The sequence below is a fragment of the Thamnophis sirtalis genome, unplaced genomic scaffold (genome assembly GCF_051295495.1).
Source record: "Thamnophis sirtalis isolate CommonGarterSnake01/CBP01778 unplaced genomic scaffold, rThaSir2_p1.2 scaffold_2, whole genome shotgun sequence".
Taxonomy (NCBI): Eukaryota; Metazoa; Chordata; class Lepidosauria; order Squamata; family Natricidae; genus Thamnophis; species Thamnophis sirtalis.
In genome coordinates, this window is record NW_028261382.1 from 83,394,319 (window position 1) to 83,417,780 (window position 23,462).

A 23,462-nucleotide genomic window follows, 5' to 3' on the forward strand; every position below is an offset into this window, starting at 1 on the left:
TGCTTGCTCAAAAACAAGCAGTTGATAACCAACAACAACAAGGAAGTGGAAAAGAAAACTGGTGATTGACATGGACTTTAATAGTTGCCCTCCTGAAGCGGGAGGCCCTCACAACAGTCACTCGTGCCCTTGTGACCTCTAGACTGGACTACTGCAACGTGCTCTACATGGGGCAGCCCTTGAAGAGCATTCGGAGACTTCAGCTTGTCCAGAATGCAGCCGCGCGAGCGATCGTGGGTGCACCTCGGTTCACCAACGTAACACCTATCCTCCGCGAGCTGCACTGGCTGCCTATTGGTCACTTATAAAGCCCTTCATGGTATTGGACCTGGGTACTTGAGAGACCGCCTGCTGCCAATCACCTCCACTAGACCGATTAGATCCCACAGATTAGGCCTCCTCCGAATTCCATCCGCCGGCCAGTGCCGACTGGCGACTACCCGGAGGAGAGCCTTCTCTGTGACTGCTCCGACCCTCTGGAACGAACTCCCTGTGGAGATTCGAACCCTGACCACCCTCCAGGCCTTCCGCAAAGCCCTTAAAACCTGGCTGTTCCGACAGGCCTGGGGCTAAAGAGCTGTTGCCCCCATCTCGAATGGTATGACTGTTGTGTGTTTTTAAATTATGTATTGTTATGTTTCGTCTTTCATTTTCTGTCTGTACTCCCCTTCCCTGATTTGAATTGTGAGCCGCCCTGAGTCCCCTCCGGGGGAAAAGGGCGGCATATAAATATAATCAAATCAAATCAAATCAAATCAAGATCACCTCTGATGGTGATCCTTATATGATCAAATCTTTCACAAATGTATATTTTCACTGCAGAGGCAAAACAGTGTTCTATTTTAGTTTGGCTTTGGATCAACTGGTCTATTGTGATTTTTCTTAGGATAAAGTTACACAATGATCTCTAACAGCAATCCTAACAGCCAAAAGACCAAATTCAGCCCTACTCCAAACATTTCCCCCCCCTATTTCTGGTACCCTTCTATTTAGATTTAATTGTATATTGAATGCCTTTCTAAATAACGTGCCAAGTCACTCCAAATTTCACCCATCATTCATTTTTAGAATAATTCTAAAATTAGAGCATGTTTGACAAAAGGAGTCACAGCTTACAACCCAATCATGCCACTGCAGTGACAGATTTCTAATCCTTTGGGCAAGTTCATTTTACATCAATTCTTTTGATGCCCTCTCCAGATGGTAAGTGTTAATCTCTGACAAGTGACTACCAAGGGGGGGCAAAAGGAATTTTTCAAGGTTTTATTTATATTTCTACTGTCTACATGAAGCTAAGATTCAAAGAAAATATGGCAGTATGGAGGCAGTTCCCAAATTTGTTTAACTGGAATGTACAAATTGGCTTTGATCCCATCTGATGATTAGAATCCATTTATAAAATTGATGGGATTTTCCAAATCTGTTTTTAAAAGGCATATGTGCATATTTTTCATCATCAAATGGATAGAGATTCATTTGATGCTATTTGGAAAGTTGATGCAAATGAAACATTTGATCAAATGGTCTTCAAATCAAATCAACATGGTGAACCACAAGCAACAGAACACAGTAGAAGGAACCAGAAATGTTCAAGTGTAGCACTAAACATTTGTTTTTATTTTCTATAAAGGAAATCTGTAGTCTCACTGAACATTACAGAATTAATGTTTATTAATTACATTACAGAGATGGAAGAGACCTTGGATGTCTTCTAGTCCAACGCCCTGCTCAAGCAGGAGACCCTATACCTTTCCAGACAAATCTCTTAAAATCTCCAGTCTCTTCTTAAAAACCTACAGTGATGGAGCATCCATAAATTCTGAAGGCAAGCCATTCCCCTGGTTTATTGTTCTCATTGTTAGGAAGTTTCTCCTGCTTGATAATTTCCATCCATTGTTTCTTGCCTTGCCTTCTGATGCTTTGGAGAATAGGTTGATCCCCTCTTCCTTGTGGCAGCTCCTTAGATATTGGAACACTTCTATCATGTCACCCCTAATTCTTCTTTTCTCTAGATTAGCCATACTAGCCATATTCCTGCAATTGTTCTTCATATCTTTTAGTCTCAAGGCCCTTAATCATCTTAGTTGATATTCTCTGCACTTCCCCCCCACAAAAAAAGTCTTAACATCTTTTTTGTAATGTGGTGGCAAAAACTAGATGCAGTATTCCAGATGTGATCTTTTTAACATTTTATAAAGCAAAACTAATGCTTCATGTCATCTTGACTCTATCTCTCTGTTTTTGCAACCAAGCATTGCATTAGTTTTTTTGGCTGCTCCATTTGCCCTAGGAGTGGTGTTGTGCCAAAGACTCCTGATGTAGCCATGGTGTCATAGTTGGGAGTTCCTGAATAGTAAAGATGTTTTTAGGAACTATTTTTATCTCACCAGGTCTCACTCTTGATTCTGACCCTCAGGAAACTGCAAAGGTTAGGAGTCTGTGGTTTATGTGCAACATTTGATCCAGAGATTTAACCTTTTTGACCGCACCCAAAGTGGGAGGTGGGGATGTTCCCACCTTAGACAACCAGAATCAAGAGAATCCTGGAGGAATTGTATTTCAAGGCTGCTCATATATTAAACTAACTGAGGCCCTGAAAGGGGAGAAGGAGTCTCGGTCTATGGCAGGGTCATTCATCAACTGCTAATCTTAACATCTGACACTTTTATAGCCTTTGATTACAGTCGAGCTTAAAAGAACTTTGTTGAGATTCATTTTTCCTATCAGGTTTTTGCAGTTCCTGATAGAACAGGAGTTTCAGGTTAGAAGTTTGTTATCCTTCCCATTGCATTTGTCCTTTCTTTCTCAGTTCACCTCCAGAGCACAAAGTGCAGAAAGATGCTTATTGGCCATATATCAGTGTGGTGGATCTCACCGCATTAGTCTTCCTTTGCTTAAAATATTTGCTTCTCCTCCTTTCAGAGTTCTGTGGTTACTCATTCTTCAATGGGACATATGCAGTCATTTATCAACATTTCTGAATCTGCATAGTCAAGTAAGTCAGTCTCTGCAAAATAATAAATGAACAGTTTTAAAATAGCAATATCAGTGAAAGGACAAGGCGATGTCATCAGCTTTCACAAAATCTTCCAGATACGACTCTTGTGTGGCATTGCTAAAGTTTTAATAGTAATTTTATTACAAATTACAGTTAAAAATGCTAACAAATACAAACGAATAAATAGTTATATAATATAAAAGAATACAAAGTTCAGAAAAAAAAGTTGGTAAAGAATAATATAAAGAAATAACTTTCCCCTTCATTACAAGAATAAACACTTTTATCACCTTCTCTTAAAATACAAAAAATGAACAATTTCCCCCAATCCCATGTTTTACCTAGAAACAAATCCATCATTCAGTTCTGATAAGCAAAAGCCCATTAAGAGATAACAATATATCTATTTTAATCTTGATGAAATAAACCAACTTGATATTTCTTCCTTTTACTTTTAACAATCTTGATGTTTAGGCCTTTTAAATAATGACTTAGAACTTTCCCCCTCCCCAATTTTTTCCTTATCAAAATTCTCTAATGTTTTAATAAGTGTCTTTTGTAAATCCAACACAGGAAAGTTCCTTGAATTTTGGTTAGTTTTGGTTAGTTGGTTAGTTTTGTATATCATTTTAATTATTAAAACATCAACTGGTTTCAATTGTATATCTGGTGTAATATCTTTTTCCATATCATTCTTGTAATCTGCCAGTTTTAAACCCATTTTCAGATCACTCTCATTTTTGTCTGGTAAAACTTGTTCCTCTTCTTCTGTCTTGTCCAGTAAATGTTTTGTCCAATAAATCTATCAAAATGGCAGACATTCCTAAAATTAACATCTGTGTCAGCCTCTTTTAAACTTGCTTGCTATCGGCTGCCAAGTAATGGGGAGGAGGGAAGATTGGCATTTGGGTGGGGAAGTTTGTTGGACTGTGTGAACAAAAAGAGAGGATTGCTCTTGTGATCTACTGCGCAGCTGAATGGACTTATTTATGCCCAGTCGAGGTCATCCATCCCTGGAATACCAGCTGGGTGAAAACACATGACACCATATGGGTTGGGGATTGGACATTCAGCCTGGGTCCTTGGGGGAGGGATTTGGGGACATTTTCAATATGTAACTTTTACACCTTTTGCTTCAGAACTTGTTTTTCTTTCATTGCTATCATTTCAAACTCAGTAAAAGTACCTCTTCTCTACAAACATGGAGTTGGGGGTTTCCTTTCTTGGGTTTTGAATGGAGGCACACCTGACAATCTGGTCCATTGTGCAAAAATATATCATTGTGCAAAAATATCATTTTGCTCTATCCTTATTAATAAGCTAAATTTAAGTATTATTTTCCTTTAATTTAGTTCTTTCTTGTTCCCTCTAATGTCCATCATTCATAGTCTCATCCTCTCTTGTTTTTTAAAGAGAGAATCCTAAACAACAACAAAAAATTCCCACAGGAAGGATTCTTAGAATTAATTCGAAAATCTCCAAATTTATCTTGCTGCTTAGTCCATTTGTAACTTTCCAAAAAAAAAGTTATAATCTCCCTTTTGCTGTTTATCAAAAAAAGTTTTAAAATTCTTTAAACTTGTATGTACAACATCTTTTGTTAAGGACTGAAGAAAACTTTTCAATGCTGATGAGAGCTAAATAGCTTGAAATAGATCTATACTAGTCTCCCTTTATTTATTTATCAGCACAACACAAATGTAACAAGGCAACATAAAAAAATGGCTTTCTGCCTGGATGGCTCCCAGAGTGAGCCAATAGACAGAAAAGGGAAGCAGTATGCTCCCTCCCATATTTGGGCATACCAGGAGTTGTGACACAATATATATATATATATATACACACACACACACACACACACACAGACATATACATATACATATACATACATACAAACATATATATACATACATATATACACACACACACACACACACACACACACACATACATTATTTACAGTCACAGACCAAAACACGAGTACACTCATTCACATGCCCCCCACCTAGCCACGCCCACAGAAATGGTAGTAAAAAAAATTGAAACCCACCTCTGATTTGTATAATCTCTATTTGCTGGCTCTTCTTTTGGTTGCAGTTGTCACCTCAGCTTTCTGTGGAGCTATCTTCAGTTTGCCATTGCAAGTCCCAACATTGCTACATTTACGAGTAAATACAGCTATGCTTGATTTGGGATTTTGACAATGCACCGCAACTATTGCACCAGTACACAAGTAATGCAATCTGTGCTACTTTATTCAGGATTAGGTCTCTCCTCTGTGGCAAAAGCTTAGACGGATTGCACATTATTGCTGACTTATGCTGTTTGGTTTACTGCAATAATCGATTGAGCTTTACGTAGACATTTTCTTACTTCTCTTACTTTGTGGCAAGCAGGCTTCCCTATTTATTGTTTTTTATGACCATTTATACATTGGTTCAGTGGTGGGTTCCGGCAGGTACGCCCCGATACAGGCATACCGGTGCCTGCTGGGAGCAGCAGGCACTGTACCAGAACAGTGCTTTGCCCGTCCGCGTTCCTTACCTGTATTTGAGCCAACCGGGCTGTTTCCTCCCGCGCATGCAGTGTATGGTGCCTGCATGATGCTCTGCCCTGCAGCTGGAGCATTGCAGGGTGGAGGGTGCACATGTGTGTGCAGCACATGTGCATTGGTTGATGCCTGGCCCCGTCACAGCGTACTGGTTGCGACAGGATCCGGAACCCACCACTGCATTGGTTCAAAAACAAAGTTTACTCATGAAGATTATGCCACAATAAATCTATAAATGTAAACAAATGTGGCTGTGCTATAATAATATGTTGAATGACAGTACATACACAGAGGTAGGTTCATGCAGCTTGCGTAATTTGGTTAGCATTAACCATTTCCTAGGTTTGTACAATACATAGAACCTTAAATTGATTTGTATTTCTGCTAAACACAACCCCCTCAACCCAAAGTTTAGTATATTTTCCAACTGTGCCTATATAGCAATAGCAATAGTAGTTAGACTTATATACCGCTTCATAGGGCTTTCAGCCCTCTCTAAGTGGTTTACAGAGTCAGCATATTGCCCCACAGTCTGGGTCCTCATTTCACCCACCTCGGAAGGATGGAAGGCTGAGTCAACCTTGAGCCGGTGAGATTTGAACCACCGAACTGCAGATAGCAGTCAGCTGAAGTGGCCTGCAGTACTGCACTCTAACCACTGCGCCACCTCGGCTCTTTTTAAGATATCTTTATCTTTACACTGCATGAACATAGTTATGTTTAGGTACGTCTGTTGTGGTCCAAGTCAGATGAGGAGGAGGTCGAGGGGGAGACTGGGTTGGCTTCCAAGCTCTGATGAGGAAGCAGGATCAGAAGCAGATGGAGAGTTGGGACCTTCTGTCCTCCCCCAGGTGGAAAGGTAGCTGTCTTTGAGGCCTGTACAGGTGGGAGCAGCAGGTACCATAACAGAACACTGCTTTGCTCGTCTGTGTTCCTTACCTGTATTTGAACCAACCGGGCCATTTGAGTGAGGGGGAAGAACAGATGGGGCCCATCCCAGATGCCCTTATGCGTAAAGAGGAAAGGAGAGGAGAGCAATGGAAAGCAATTAGCTGACTCTCAGAGAAAAGAAGACATAGATAATAGCCTGCTCCTCCCTGGCTGGGAAATCAATAGTAGGGATTTGGGAGTGGACGGTTGTGGCAGGCAACCATTCGTTTTCCAGTGTACATCAATCACATCAGATTCCTTTGCCAGATCCAGGTTTATCGAGACTAATTGCTCTGTATTTGAGGTGCCAATGGCATCTTCCTGCTGGGAAATAATTGGGAGTGAATTTTCCTCAGCCCTTGTGAACAGAGACTGTTTCTGCTTGACTGATCAATGAAAGGACTTTTTATCTTGAGTTCTCATGTGGACAGAGACTGTTCTTGCCCTGCTTTAGAAGGGGGAAAGACTTTCATTTGTGACTAATTACTTTTGATTTTGTTGATCCAACGTGAATAAAGACTATTCCTGCCCTGACTCAAATAAAAAAGGATTTGTGTTACCCGTGAGTAAACGCTTTCTCATTGTTTGCGAAGGCTGGGTCAGAACCATATCTTCCCAGAAACAAATGTGCCAGGGGTATTCAAATGTCAGAATGAGGAGTCCTTGGTGCCCGCTGAGCACCAAGTTGGTTGAACCTGAGTTGGTTGTTTTCTTGTAGAGGTTTCATTATTCAGATTAGGTAACATTATCATGCTGAGCACTGATGATACCTGCTTTGGGTAATGAAATTTGCACAAGAAAACAACCAAGTTGGACCTGGGTACTTGAGAGACCGCCTGCTGCCAATTACCTCCACTAGACCGATTAGATCCCACAGATTAGGCCTCCTCCGAATTCCATCCGCCGGCCAGTGTCGACTGGCAACTACCCGGAGGAGAGCCTTCTCTATGGCTGCTCCGACCCTCTGGAACGAACTCCCCGTGGAGATTCGAACCCTCACCACCCTCCAGGCCTTCCGCAAAGCCCTTAAAACCTGGCTGTTCCGACAGGCCTGGGGCTAAAGAACTGTTGCCCCCGTCTCGAATGGTATGACTGTTGTGTGTTTTAAATTATGCATTGTTTTGTGTCGTTTTTAATTTTTGTTTGTATCCCCCTTCCCTGGTTTGAGTTGTGAGTCGCCCTGAGTCCCCTTCGGGGAAAAGGGCGGCATATAAATAAAATAAACATTTCAAACATTTCAACATTTCAAGTTCAGAGAGCACCAAGGACCCCTTATTTCAACCCTGAGGTTACAAATATTCTCCTTTAAATGTCAGAATATATGCTTTTACTTTTGTTGAAAGTTTTCTTCTCCCACAAAGAAAGTGATGGATAGACTGCCTTTTTCTTATGGAAATTTGGTACTTCATATGACTAGAAGCACTAACGATGAAGGTAATGTTTCAATGTTTTGTATACAAAATAAAGACAAGAGTCATTGGAGAAATCTCTGATCTTGGGCAAAACTGAAGGCAGTTGAAAAAGAAGCTGTCAGAAGGCTACCACAGTTACTGACAGACAGTCCTGACAAATCATGTCCATTGGGTCATGAAGCATCAGCAATGGCTGTATGATTGATCACTACTACTACCTCACTGTCAAAAAAAAACTTTTTTTCCTCCTACTTTTTGAGTGGGGATATTTCACTTCTTTCTATTGCATTTCAGCACCACTATGAAAGATCAACTTTCATCTTTAGAATGTAGCTGCAGAGTGCCAGGAGAAGGAAGGCTATAAACTGGTAAAGGCAATAATGGATATAATATTTTGGGAACCTGGAGAAGATGCACATCCCCAGATGTGCAAATATTTCGAAAGGTCAAGTGAATTATTCACAATATTGATTCCCAACACTGAAGGATTGTTGGAATCTTACCTATTTAAACTATTTTGCATTTACTCCAAATGTTCAATGACAGTATGTGATGGGATTATCAGAATTAGCAGGTATAAAATGTTTAAAAACTTTTTAAAAAAACATTGTAGGATGGGTTATTTCACAGGAAAAATTTTTAGGTGTTCAGGGTCTTACAAACCTCACAAATGAAGGCAAATGTACATGTTGCAGGATAATGGGTGGGAGGATCCAATCTGGGTCGGTCATGGGCCTAGAGGTTTTGTCATGACCAGTGACTAAACCAGATTAGATCCTGCAGTTTATAAACCTATTACATATTACTCCCAATCTCCTTGAAATATCATACATAGAAAAACAATGTTAATAATTTATCACTGAAATCCAGTTTTGGAATCTTGGCAAGTACTGCAGGATGCAGAACAATGGGTAGAGAGCACTCTTAGCAAGTTTCTAGTCTGCAATACATCTTTTACCATTTTAAGAACTGCAATCTTGAAAAATGGGACTGCTCCATATGGCTCATATTTGGATATTACCATATGAAACAATACTATAACAGAAACCAGGGAAGACACACACACAGAGACACAAATGTAGAATGTGATTCATCCAAAATATGCAGCAATGCATAATTTGAAGTTCCAAACTTTGTTGTAGGGTGATGTGATGGAATCTATTGGGCCAAGTTCATTCCAGAGGACTAAGAGGCAATTTAGTTCAGATAGTTTGTATGAGAGAGAAATAGGGTGAAGACATCCCTTCTCTAATTGTTCTCATAGTATAAACTTGTTGTAGGCAGTAGATTGCTTTAGTTTGGCAAGATTCTGTCTACAGGTGTGGAACATTAAAGAGATCTACTTGGAAGGATTGCTGCATGTTCTTTCCTGATTTTGAGGGGCTTGAGACATAATATCATCAGGTTGTAGGCTATAACCTTCCACCATGCAAAGAATTTTGGATCACTCACATTCTTCTTACTTTGGGTTTACCTTTCCTGACTACTCTACCTTGAGATGAAGGTCATTTGACAATTGGTAGCCATTAGGAATATAAATAGAGAGGTCTTCTGAACCAGTTAAGCCCTCAACTGCATCTGAGGGTCTTCTTTTTCTTGCACGTTCTCCTTTCTCCCCCTGCTGCCTTTGAAGAGAGTAATAATCGAGTAGGGTTCCTGGCAGAACTTGCAGATGAGATTAAAAGCAAATCAAAGAAGAAAAATCATGGCACAGTTTATGTCTCCCTAATTAAAACTCCGCCAGTCTTCCGTTTCTCTCCCCCCATCCTTTTTTTCCAACTAATGTTACACTAACGAGCTGAGTTTAGTGGCATTTATGTAGATAAAAGTCCTGATGATTGATCTCAATGGCTTGTTAAAATTAGTTTCAGTCCACCATATTGATTTAATTCCATTGCTTGAAAGTGCTAATTAATAATGATAATAAAAGTGTCTGGGTTCATTATTATCAGCAGGCAAGTTGGGGACAGGGAAATGCCTCTGCCATGGGGACCAGTGTTTTGAATTTTAAGCCCTCTCACATTGTCTGGAGAAACGGCAAAGAAGCCAGAAGGGAAATCAAAAGAGAACAGGAAGTCAAATGGATCTCATTCCCTGAAGGAGCTTTCCAGCAATAGCAATAGCAATAGCAATAGCAGTAGACTTATATACCGCTACATAGGCCTTTCAGCCCTCTCTAAGCGGTTTACAGAGAGTCAGCATATTGCCCCCAACAATCTGGGTCCTCATTTTACCCACCTCGGAAGGATGGAAGGCTGAGTCAACCCTGAGCTGGTGAGATTTGAACCGCTGACCTGCTGATCTAGCAGTAGCCTGCAGTGCTGCATTTAACCCCTGCGCCACCTTGGCTCTTCCAGGATTCTTTATCTAACAGTGGAGATTGTGAGAATGCCAGGGAAGTTCATGGCTGTCTATCACTATTGTACTAAGCCATAGTTTTCTTAAACTATGGTTTATTAACTAAACCACACATTTCTTACAGTATTTCAGATCCCATATGCAAACAATCCCCACAGCTCACTGAGCTTCAGACCACAGGTTGATAAATCACAGTGCTGGACTTCACCCAACATGCTAACCAAATCAACCAAATCAACATTATGGCTCAACAAATTGAACGAAGCCAGCTCTAAAGAGCAAATTGCATATCGTTTTTTTTTCACACTTTCAACTCAGGGCAGAGCAATTGTGGAGAAGGGATTATTTCATTCAATTTCTTTTGAGAAAAGCTAAAGCACCTTCCTGCGCTAGCCAAACAATGATGCCCCTTCATGGAAGTGGCTTTCCCAAAGCTGTTGGGATGAAAACTAAAGGGATATCTGAGAACACCTTCAAACCAATGTTTCTTTTTAAAAATGTTTTTTTTTCTCCATATACAATTATAGGTATACATTCACATAGTTATTATTCTTTTTTACATTCGTCATTCTTATACATTTGTCATTCCATTTATAGGGTTATAACATACCGTTTGGGTTGCTTTGACACCTCCTTCTTTTCCCTTTCTTTTCTCCTTCCCTCCCTTCTCTCCTTTCTTCCTTCCTCTCTCCTTTCTCTTCCTTCTTCCCTTACCTCTCCCCTACTCTTCTCTTCCCTTTCCCCTTCCTACCCTTTCTCCTTCTCTCCTTCTCCCTTCCATCTTCCTCTCCTCACCTCTATCTTCCTTCCCTCCTCTTCCTCTCATCTCCTCTCCTCCTCTCTTCCTTTCTTTTTCTATTGTTATAGGTGTCTCTTTCAGCTCTTAATTTTTATTTTCTTGGGGTGGTATTTTCGCAGACCCAAAAATAGTTAAATATCAGTTCTTGTTCCCTTTCCTTCTCAAATCAATCCTGATTCCCCCCCCCACTTTTGTAACTTACTTCTGAAAATATACTTATATATTATTATTTTCTTCCCTATTTCCCCCTCTTCCCCCGCTTTTCTACTTAACGGCGTATCGTCTGGATTTCATATGTTTCCCTCCAAACCAATTTTTCAAACTTTAATCATTCACTATGCCAAGGGCAACATCTTGTTAACAATGCCGATTAAAGTTGAAGATGGAGATTAAGGACAATGACCTAAAGTTGACTAAAGTTGAGTGTGGCAATGAAAAAATTAAAGGCATGAAAACTAGAAGGAAAAAAAACTTTGCAGTATCCCTTTGGTTCCTTAAACAAGTGATTATTTTATATCAACAGTTAATTCAAGAATCTGATCTCCGTATTGACTTGTTTATTTACTTATTCGAATAACTTATTTGACTGCCTAGTGCTCACAACAATTGACAGAAACAAGAATGAAAGCGAGCCACGCTTGCCCCCAGGTGATAAATAAAAAAAACCAACTCCTTAAGCAACCTTCATTCTAGCCCAATGCTTGGGGGAAGTGTCAGGTTTTCTTGGCCTTCTAGAAGGCCATGGATCTCAGATGAAAGTCTATTTCAAAAAGCTGGGGAGGCCATAGAGAATGTGAGCCTCCAAGGTCCCATCAGATCAGAGGTGGGTTGCTCCTGGTTTGGACTGGTTCAGGAGAACCGGTAGTGGCAATTGGGCGTGGGTTGCCGAACTGGTGGTGATGGTTGGATGGCCATGCCCCTGAACCAGCTCCCTCGGACGCTCGCCCTGCCTCGCCTTTGCCATGTGCATCCACACAACTGCCTCCTCCTGCCTACAGGTTAGCAGCATTTGCGCTAGCCTAGCCCCCGCCCATAAGAGCCGAGGTGGCGCAGTGGTTAGGGTGCAGTACTGCAGGCCACTTCAGCTGACTGTTATCTGTAGTTCAGCGGTTCTAATCTCACCGGCTCAAGGTTGACTCAGCCTTCCATCCTTCCGAGGTGGGTAAAATGAGGACCCGGATTGTTGTTGGGGGCGATATGCTGACTCTATAAACCGCTTAGAGAGGGCTAAAAAGCCCTATGAAGCGGTATATGTCTAACTGCTATTGCTATTGCTATTGCCCCCCAATGGCCAGTATCTCCTGAACCTGCCACCCTCGGGAGGAGAGGGTGTCAGCAGGAGAAGGCAGTGGCTCATCTGCAGCCCATAGGAGACGAGAAACTGCAGGGAGTCTCCCGTGTGTTGCACCCCTCCTCCCCGCTGGCTGCAGCCTGGGCCCTGCCTGGTCAGCTGGCTGGGAAAGCGGTGAGTGAGTGGCTGGGACCGGCCTGGCCTCCAACACTCCATTTGGCAGGGGCAGGGCAGTGAGCGGTAAGGGAAGCAAGCCCCATCATAATGATCATCAACATGATCTTCTCCCATGCTTTGATCCAGAATTGCATATGAGAGCAATTTTGATGTTTTTGCATATGAGAGCAATTTTGATGTTTTTGTGTTGCTTGTATTTTGGCTTTCAGTTTTTTCATTTTAGCTTTCTGTGGTTCTTATTTGTTTTGGTTTATTTTGGTTTCGGATCTTGATTCCATTTTATTTTTTATTATTTTTATTCCACCCAGATTCACAAACAGTAGGAGGGGTGGATTTCCCATTTTTTAAAAAGTGAATGAATGAATACACGAATAAACATATACGGCAATATGTCAGAAGTATAAACGAAGAGCGATCATGTCAGCTGTATTAAATTAAATTAAATTCAGTTTCAATTAGATTAAATTAATTAGGAGTTTGTTCTAACCCCAGCTACTTACTGGTATGTACCTTTTGACAGCCTTTTCACAATTCAAATCTTCAGTTTGAAAAAATAAATGTGACTCTTCTGATCTCTCAAACTGGACTTCCTTCACTTACTTCCCGATTCTTATGAGATTACACGTGAAACTATAAGTTTCTCCTTAAATTAGAGTAAAATGGGATAAGAATTTCATTTGGACCTAAAAGCTGCATTGTGACTGTGGAGATTCTCAGTCATCCAGGTCATGGCTGTCCCAAAGGTGCTTTTTCAAGGGGCAACTGGACTTTCTTTATTTTTCCTTGAAAAGTTTCTCTTCTCATTCAAGAAGCTTCTACTGTAGAATGGAAGGATTTATATTCCTTGCAGAAATCTTCCATTCTTCACCATTCAGTCAGAACTGAAGAAGCTTCTTGGATGAGAAGCAAAACATCTTCAAGGAAAAACAAAGACAATCCAGTTGCCTCTTGGAAAAAAAGCACTTTTGGGATAAGAACTGCATTCTTGCACTTTAGTTCCTGAACCTACTAATGCTTCTGATGCTACACACAAACAACAAGCGGAATTCTAAAAATGGCACCTGCTGTTTCTAGGGAAATTAACCCTTCACAGACCATAATCCATTTCATAACAGCCCCAGGAAAAGTCAGAGAACATGACAATGGTGATGAAAGAAGTGGGAGTCCAAGGCTAGATGTTACCCTCTTTGTAAAATTATTTAGGATTTAGGATTTAGGATTTAACTTTATTTATATGCCGCCCTTTTCCCTGAGGGGACTCAGGGAGGCTCACAATCCAGGGGGAGAGAAAAAACAAAACAAGATACACACATAAGACAATACATCATTAAAAAACGCAACAGTCATACTATTCGGGTGGGGTTGAAATCTTTAGCCCCAGGCCTGTCGGGACAGCCAGGTTTTTAGGGCTATGCAGAAGGTCTGGAGGGTGGTGAGGGTACGAATCTCCACGGGGAGTTCGTTCCAGAGGGTCGGAGCAGCCACCGAGAAGGCTCTCCTCCGGGTAGTTGCCAGTCGACATTGACCGGCTGATGGGATTCGGAGGAGGCCTAATCTATGGGATCTTATTGGCCTAGTGGAGGTAATTGGCAGTAGGTGGTCTTTCAAGTACCCAGATCCAATACCATGAAGGGCTTTGAAGGTGACAACAAGCACCTTGAAGCGCACCCGGAGATCAACAGGTAGCCAGTGCAGCTCGCGGAGGATAGGTGTTACGTGGGTGAAACGAGGTGCACCCACGATCGCTCGCACGGCTGCATTCTGGACCAGCTGAAGTCGACGAATGCTCTTCAAGGGCAGCCCCATGTAGAGCACATTTAGGTAAGAGATGGAGCCTGCAAAGCTAAAGAGGTTTTGCAAACGTACACTGCTCAGTTGCATCTTGTAGGTTTATTGAGAAATGTGACAATATACCTTTAGGACAGCATTTTTTTCCCCAGAGCATACCATCACCTGGATTCTGACAGGAGAGCTTCCAGTTGCAGAAATAAATTAGGTGAGAGGAGATCTTCTCTCCCTCCCCCCCTTCCCTCATTCTGTCTTCTCCCTTTCTAATTTTCTCTCTGTCTCTCCCTCATTCATCATTTTCTCATTCCCTCTGTCTCACACACATATAGAAAGTCAGCTAATGGAGTTAGGCAATAATTCAGACTTGCTTGACAGCAATGGTAATTTCAATAAATAATTATGAAACATTATTTTGTCTCCTTCTCACAGTTTCATCACTGGGCTTTTGGGGCTCAATTTAAAAAAGGAAATTTCCCACTTCCATAAATGTTGTTTCGTTAGGTCAAGAAAATGGAAGGGGTGTGTTCGTAGCAATGTTATTTCTTTTCTTTCTTTCTTTTTTAACTTGGGTTACTCAGTCTATTTTTTTGTGTGTTTGAATATCAATTCATTTCATGATTCATTCATTAAAATTCCATCTGTTTTATCATGCGTTCATTAAAATCAATTTGTGTTCATTACCCATGCTAATTGATGCACATCTTGTCCTTTGGCATTTTTTTGTAGTGGACATCTACAGAGGGATACATTAAAGTCATTATGGAAAAGAAAAAGATAAAAAAGGACTCTGTTGTTAAGGAATAAGGAAAGTTCCTAGGCAAATTGTATCTTTCACTATTGAGTATAAATATTTATCCAACTGGGTCTTCCTGACTTCTTATGGACCTATTTAATTTTAAGGGAAGATCCCATGATGAAAAGCTTTTGATGGCTTTCTCAAAATGGATTTTTTCACTAATAGTTTAAAATATTATTCCAAAAAAACACAGACATAATGACAGTTTTGCTTCATTTTGACAAAGGTTAGATGATGCTGGAAAAGTTTAATAGGTCATTTATGGGGAAAATATTCTAATAGAGGGTCCAATTTAAAATAGCAGCTGTGGTGGCACAATGGTTAAGCATGCAGTTTGATCTTGACCAGCTCTAGGTTGATTCATCCTTCCAAGGTCAATAAAATGAGGACCCAGACTGTTGGGGGCAATATGCTGAGTTTGTAAACTGCTTAGAGAGGGCTGCTTATGAAGCTGCATATAAGTCTAAGTGCTATTGCTACAGGGGTGGGTTCCTGCCAGTTCTAACCTCTTCTATAGAAGAGGTTCCACAAATCTACAGTGCCCTTTAGAACCGGTTCCAGCTCCCTCCCCCCCACCCGTCCGCAGATCATCAAGATGAAGAGCGAGAGGAGGAATTCTGGGAGTTGAAGTCCACAAGTCTTAAAGCTGTCAAGTTTGAACACCCCTGGGGTTTTTTCCCTAAAGGGTTAGGGGTGCAAGGGTCTTGTAAGTTGACAGCTTTAAGACTTCCGTGCTTCAAATGCCAGAGCTTCTGAGCCAACATTTTGGTTGCTAAGTGCCAAGCCACTCCCACTCAGTCACATGGCTGGCAAACCACTCCCACCCGACTGGGTGGCCAGCAAGCCACTCCCACCCAGTCACATGGCCAGCCACTCCCACAAAGCAGGCCACACCTACAGAAGAGGTTCTAAAAAATTTTGAAACAAAATTGAAAGCAATTTTGTATTGCTATTACTACTTGTGACAAATTGTTGGGAAAAAAATCCGAGGAAGAAGGCAATGGATGTTTGCTTCTATAGTGAAGAAAAGGTTATACAGGTATTCCTCGAGTTACAAATATAATAGCGCCTGCCCATTTGTAGCCTGTGGATTCGTGGGAGTAAATCTCCTACCTTGAACAGGATTACTCCCTCCTTTCACCCACACATTCACTAATAGAATGCGAGGCTCGTAAAGTGCACACGAGTATTTCAGGGTGGGGAAGGCCTATTGATTGAAGAGGCCACCTGCCTAAGACTACCCAAGGTATCCCCAACCCACTGCTACCCACAATTGCTTCCCCTCACTTACCTGATCTAGCAAGTTGTCTCCTCTCCAGCCTCTCAGCTGTGCACACACCTCTGCAGCTCCGTTTTGGTGTGCTCAGGTCTCACCCAGCATTTTGCAGGCCAAAATGGAGGTCCATATTGGCCAGTAAAGTGCCGGGCGAAGCCGGAGCAGGCCAAAATGGAGGATCGGAGGGGGGGGGCAGGCCCATCCCCACCCCTCTGAAGCTCCATTTTGGCCAGCAAAGTGCAGGACGAATGTTGCAGAGCCTCTGTGGTTGATTATAAGGGTGAATAAGTGCCATGGTGCTACAAGGTTAATAGTTTCAGGACTTGTTCATTAACACTAGGTGGCGCTGATCATGTAACTACGAAAGTTCACTAAGGGAACGCTCATAACCCAGGGATTAAATGTAGATAGGTCTAGACAGGAAGATGAGCTGGCCAAAGTGGGCTAAAACACATGAGCTTCCTTCCTTCCTTCCTTCCTTCCTTCCTTCCTTCCTTCCTTCCTTCCTTCCTTCCTTCCTTCCTTCCTCCCTCCCTCCCTCCCTCCCTCCCTCTTTCTTTCTTTCTTTCTTTCCTTCCTTCCTTCCTTCCTTCCTTCCTTCCTTCCTTCCTTCTTTCTTTCTTTCTTTCTTTCTTTCTTTCTTTCTTTCTTTCTTTCTTTCTTCTTTTTCTTTAGCTCTAGGAAACAAGATAATATTCAGAAGCTGCTCGGGAACATCCCTTCCTGGTTCATTGCAGTATTGGAAGAGAAGGGATGGATGTGCAGAAGAACCAGACTTGCAAGATTTTGTTATTGTAGCCTTTTCTCAATAAAGGTAGTTCTAGTCTTCCTGTTGAGTTGATGTCCTGCTCTGGTCCACCTAGAGGGACTGATACTTCTGGAGAAAGTCTGAAACATCGTCCACCTGATTCCTTTGCCCACAATAATGGTGGAGAATTTTGCAAGATCACATGTCCATCCCCCTCCCTCCCTCTCTCCCTGCCTCCCTCCCTCCCTCCCACCCATGCTCTGTCACTGGCTACGACCCAGGGGAGGGTCTTCTCTGTTGCAGCTCCGGCCCTTTGGAACGAACTCCCTGCGGAGATTCGGACCTCACCTCTCTCCCTGCTTTCCGAAAAGCTGTTAAAACCTGGCTGTGTCGGCAGGCCTGGGGTTGATGAGCTCCTCTCCCCTCTCGACAGGTGTGGTTGTTGGTCATTTTAATATGTTTATTTTGTACTTGTATGTTTCCCCTTCCCGTTTAAGTTGTTCGCCGCCCTGAGTCCCTTTTAGGGAATAGGGCGGCATATAAATAAAACAAAACTTAAACTTAAACTGAATGACAGCTCCTCCATAATGTTTCCTAACCCCTGGACATCACCTGGTGGGGTGGGGAAAACCAGGAACAAGGGATTCTAAGATGAACAACATTGCTTCAAACCCTTTCTCCTGCAGAACAGGAGTTCTGTATTTACTCACTCGGCATTTCAGCCTCTTTTGTCTAGTCTGGAATGAATACAGTTGTGGGAAGCAGAGATGTGACACAAAGAGATTGGTATTTGTTTGCACATGAAACATATGGAGCCTGGCTGGATCCAGAATATTGTGACAAATGAATTAACCACTCGGGAAGCTTTCCATCTCACACCCATCCTGAATGCCAGAGCAGCAGCTGCCCACCCAGTTTGCTCTTCCCTCATTCCTTCTCTTTGATCCACCCCCTGCCGATAAGGCCACTACTCTGACTGGTAGAACATTGAGCTTCTCTCACCAATCTCTGTTCCTACATGGAGCCCTTTCTACCCACACATGTAGAGAACAAGCACTGTGGTGGCTTCGGTTGAATGAGTCATAGAAGTTTTGGAGGACAGTTTTTAGCACCTGCTCACTGGAAAATCTGTGCCAAGCTGAGGCTTCCCAACACACTCATGGGGAAAGGAATGGAGAATCTATTCAGCTTCCCTTGTCTGTGTGAGCTTATGTTCCAAATGGGGCAGCTAATTGAATTGTCTTTTCAGAGGGGGGCGGCTACAGAATATTCATGATTTGCCTGTGGGTATTATCAGACAATTAGCTCTGCCCTGTTCCATTCCGAAGCTGTTGCACCTGCTTTCTAATCACTGGGTGCCCGGATGACAAGGAATGGCAATCTGCTGCTTTTCTCCTTGGGGCTCCATCATATTTCCTATATATAGATTTTCAGAATCTTGAAAGGGGCCATCTGTAGGTCATCAAATGCAATCTCTGCTCCATGGAGGAATCCAAATTAAAGCATCCCAGACAGATGGCGATCTCCCCTCTTCCTGATTCAATATCACACGGGGAGAAATAACTACCGAAACTATAAAACTGTTAAAAAAAATCAATTCAACCGTGGTTTGCCATTGTCTCCTTGTCTCCTTCCTAGGGCTGAGGGGAAATGATTGGCTCAAGGTTACTCACCTGGCTTTGTGCCTAAGATGAGGCTTGAACCCACAGTTTCCTGCATCAAGATAAAAACTGGGAGGCCGTGAGTTCTAGTCATCTTTTAGGCACAAAGCCAGCTGGGTCAGTCAAGATCTCTCAGCCCAATGAAGAAGGCAATGGCAAACCACTTCTGAAAAAAAAAAGTTGCCCAGGAAATAGCAGGGACTTTTTCAGGTGGTCTGAGAATTGTACACGATTATCAGAGACTATTTGAGAGTCATGTACAAAAACAAAGATGCATTAATAAATAAAATTGAAATAAACAGTTGCAAAGTTTCAGCCTCCTCAGGGAGATGTTCACAGACCTGCCTTTTTCTAGTTCCTGTTTTCCAGATTTGTAAATCATTCTGTTCGGAAGGAAACAGAAGACACAGATAATATTAAAGAAACCTATCCACAGAAGCTGCCATGCCAGGGATCAGTCCACCAGAATAGAGCTGGAAGGGAGGTCTTCTAGTCCAATCACCTGTTCAAATAGGAGACCCTATACCAGTGGTGGGATTCAAATAATTTAACAACTGGTTCTCTGCCCTAATGACCAGCTGGGTAGGTATGGCTCGGTGGTCATGTGACAAGATGGGTGTGGCCAACTCAACATCACTCACGTTGGTGGGTGCTTCGCCTTAGCTGTTACAATGTAATAAGGTTTAACTGGAGAGGCAGTTTCTGTAAGCAGGACATTAAAGATTAGGCTAGAAACAACACCAGAATGTTTCCTTCCTGCCTTCCTTAGAGGATTAGCCCTGTAAAGTGAGGAAAAAAAAAAGATTTCTTCCAACAACAGGTTCTCTGAACCTCTTAGAAAGTTAAGAACTGGTTCTCCCGACTAGGTGCAAACTGGTTGAATCCCACCACTGCCCTATATCATTTCAGATAAGTGGCTGTCTAGTCTTTTCTAAAAAAATCTCCAGTGATGAAGCCCCTGCAACTTCTGGTGGCAAGCTGTTCCACTGGTTAATTGTCCTCACTTGCAGGAAGTTTCTTCTTCATTCCAGGTTGCTTCTCTTCTTGGTTAGTTTCCATCCATTGTTTCTTGTCTTGCCTTCCGATGCTTTGGAAAACAAGTTGACCCCCTCCTTCTTTGCAGCAGCCCCACAAATATTGGAATACTGCTATCATGTCACCCCTAGTTCTCTTTTTCTCTAGACTGGCCATACCCAATGCCTGAAGTTCTTCATATGTTTTTGTCTCCAGGTCCTTAATCATGTTAGTTGCTCTTCTTTGCACATTTTTTCTCTCTGCACTTTTTAGTTTTATGCTTGATCTACTAGTATTTTATTCTTCTTTCACCCAAACTTAAACTTTTTGCTTTACAGGGCACTGAAAAAAAACAAGAGGAGGTCTCCACACGCTGGGGAAAACCACAGGATTTGGAGAAGTACAAACAACCTAATAAAAACAAAACAAATAACAACTGCATGCAATGGTTTGTAATGAGAAGCAATACATTAATGTTTTAAATTTAAAAAAAAAATCAGATAAAATAAACCATTTGTGCCTACCCATATACACACAAACAGTTCAATGACAGTTGAGCTGAATACAACAATATTTTTTTTTAAAGATGGAAAGGGTATGCAATTCTTTATTTTAGAGCCTTACAACCTTTCAATATCCTGGAGGAAGAAGAGACTGAAATCTGTGAAATAAATGTGAAAGGGAGGGGGGGGGGATAACTTAGCACCCTGCAAAGAAAATCTATTTTATTTAGTTTCCCCTTATGTTCTTTAATAGGGTGTTCGTAGAGGTGGTTTAGTACAGAGACGAAGCCATCAGAAGGGGCTAAATCTTCATAAACCCTTTCCTACATGCCTATACACTCTGTATGAAGGCTAACCCAGTTCTCTTTGCTCTATGACACTTCTTTTCTTCAGTTGCATTTATTAGTTTCTCAAGTCCAGATTTTATAGATACTCTCTCTTTTTCTTTTTTTTTTACCATGGACACCCAAGAGAACAAACAACCGGATCAATGAACAAATCAATTCAGAATTCTCTCTTGAAGCACAGATGACTGGACTTAAACTATCCTAATTTGGACACATTAAACAAAGACTTACCAGTCTGGAGAAAGCTATAAATCTTGGAAAGGTAAAAAGACAGAGAAGAGAATAACCAACAGCAAGAGGATGGACTTATTTACAGGGATGAGTGCAACATTGGAAGACCTGAAAGATCAGCTTAGGGACAGATTGCCATGGAAGAAATCTATCTACGTGGTCACCAAAACCTGACATTAACGTGATGGCTCACCACCATCATCATCTGCTTTAGCTTCCATGGGTCATCACCTCTTTTCACCTCTTTAATAGCGTAAAGTCCTTTTTGACTTAAGAACCATGGCTCCTTGCTTGCTCCTATCTCAATTCTTACTTAATTCAACTTCCTTTCTTTCAGTCTCTTGTTGTCCTGTCACCTTTCTTCAGTATCTTTGCTCTTGGGTTCAGTGTTCATTAGCCTGACAAAACCTTAACAATTCTTCCCAGTTCATAACCATCATTTAAAAAAAGGCTTAATCCTTGCCAAAATGATGCTTCCTTCTACACTCTCAGAAGCTGGACTGCAAACAGTTCAAATGCCACACAAATCAAATGCCAACAAATATACACAGACAAAAATACACAGACATCCCTTATTGGTTGTTTGATCTTGGCTAAGAATAGTGTTAAGATCCCCAAGTCCTCTTATAAATGATAATGATAACACAATTATCAGGCAAAACAAAAATTAAGTTTAATGGTGCAAAGCCTGGGTATAGTTTGAAGGTAATTCATATTAATTATGTTTGGATTAAAAGCTTATTTCTTTTGTTAGCATCTGCAAGTAGGAAATTAGCAGTAAAATGCATATAATTACTGCATCTTATGGAGGAGCTGTGTCGAACTTAATGGAGCATTCACCTTCTCTCTGTGCACACAACGAACAGTCATATTTCACATTTTGTAAAATGCAGAAAAAATAAATTACATGTTTAATGATAAGAATTACTTAGAATGATAATAGAATTGGATTGGCTAGTTAATATGGTGAGACATTCAGGCCTGTTCAGGAAAGAAAATCCACAATAATATAGTGTAAAAAAATTGCAAGCAAGAAAGTAGCTGAATCCCTCTAGATAGGAATATTTCTATCTCTAATTTCTTTTCATCATGGTATTTCTGAGCATATCCATACTGCTCGCTTGTTTCATCAGCAATACAGGTAGTCCTTGACTTACAGCAGTTCACTTAGCGACTGTTCGATGTTACAACGACACCAGGGTGGTTTTCAAAATTTTTAGAACCTCTTCTGTAGATGTGGCCTGCTTTGTGGGAGTGGCTTGCCAGCCATGTGACTGGATGGGCATGACCAACTTGTAAACTCACTTAACAATGCTCTTGCTTAGCAACCAAAATGTTGGCTCAGAAACTCTGGCATTTGAAGTGTGCAAGTCTTAAAGCTGTCAAGTTACAAGACTCTTGCACCCCTAACCCTTTAGAAAAAAACCCCCAGGGGTGTTCAAACTTGATAGCTTTAAGATTTGTGGACTTCAACTCCCAGAATTCATCTTCCAGTCGTGTTGGCTCAGGAACTCTGGAATTGAAGTGTGCACGTCTTACAGCTGTCAAGTTACAAGACCCTTGCACCCCTAACCCTTTAGAAAAACAACTCCAGGGGTGTTCAAACTTGACAGCTTTAAGACTTGTGGACTTCAACTCCCAGAATTCCTCCTCTCGCTCTTCATCTTGATGATGTCCGGACGGGTGGGGGGAGGGAGCTGGAACCAGTTCTAAACGGCACTGTAGATTTGTGGAACCTCTTCTATAGAAGAGAATAGAACTGGCAGGAACCCACCCCCTGGACGACACTGAAAAAAGTAACTGATGACCATTTTCCACATTTATTGCAGCACCCCCATGGCCGTGTAATTTACATTCAGATGCTTGACAACCGGTTCATATTTATGATGGTTTCAAAGCTGCGTGACCATCTTTTGTGACCTTCTGACAAGCAGAGTCAATGGGGAAGCCAGATTCACTTAACAATTGTGATTCACTTGTTAAGTGAAATAGGTTGCAAAATAGGACAAAACTCACGCAACACATTTCTCATTTAGCAACATAAATTCTGGGCTCAATTGTGGTCATACTTCGAGGACTACCTGTACAAGCCACTAACCATTTTCCGAGGCCAGTAAAGGTCACACCATTCTCTAGCCTCTCACAGTCCACCACAGAAGCGGCATCTGCCATATTTTTCCGCACTGTGTTGAAAGCAGATTTTTATTTTTATTTGCGCTCACCTCAAGTCCTGCTATCCAGTTTCCTTCCTTCCACCACCCTCAACTGGGCCTATGGTTGCTGCCTTGTAGCCCTCTGAACTCTGCTGCAGTTGTTATTGATGGTGTTCAGATCTTTAAGCACACAGTTGACTGACATGCATCAGCTGGTTTGATGTGCAACAGAAATTTTTAAAGAAATATTATTTCCTGAACTGTCTACTTTACCTTTAAAAAAACAAAACCCACTAATGCAAAGTATTCTCATTTTTAGTCACTGGAGTATAAATTGGGGTAAACTGTTCTATCTCAAGCAAGTAGAAAAAAATGATGAAATAACACATCAGTGGACTTAAGAAAAAACAATACAGTGGTATCTTGGAG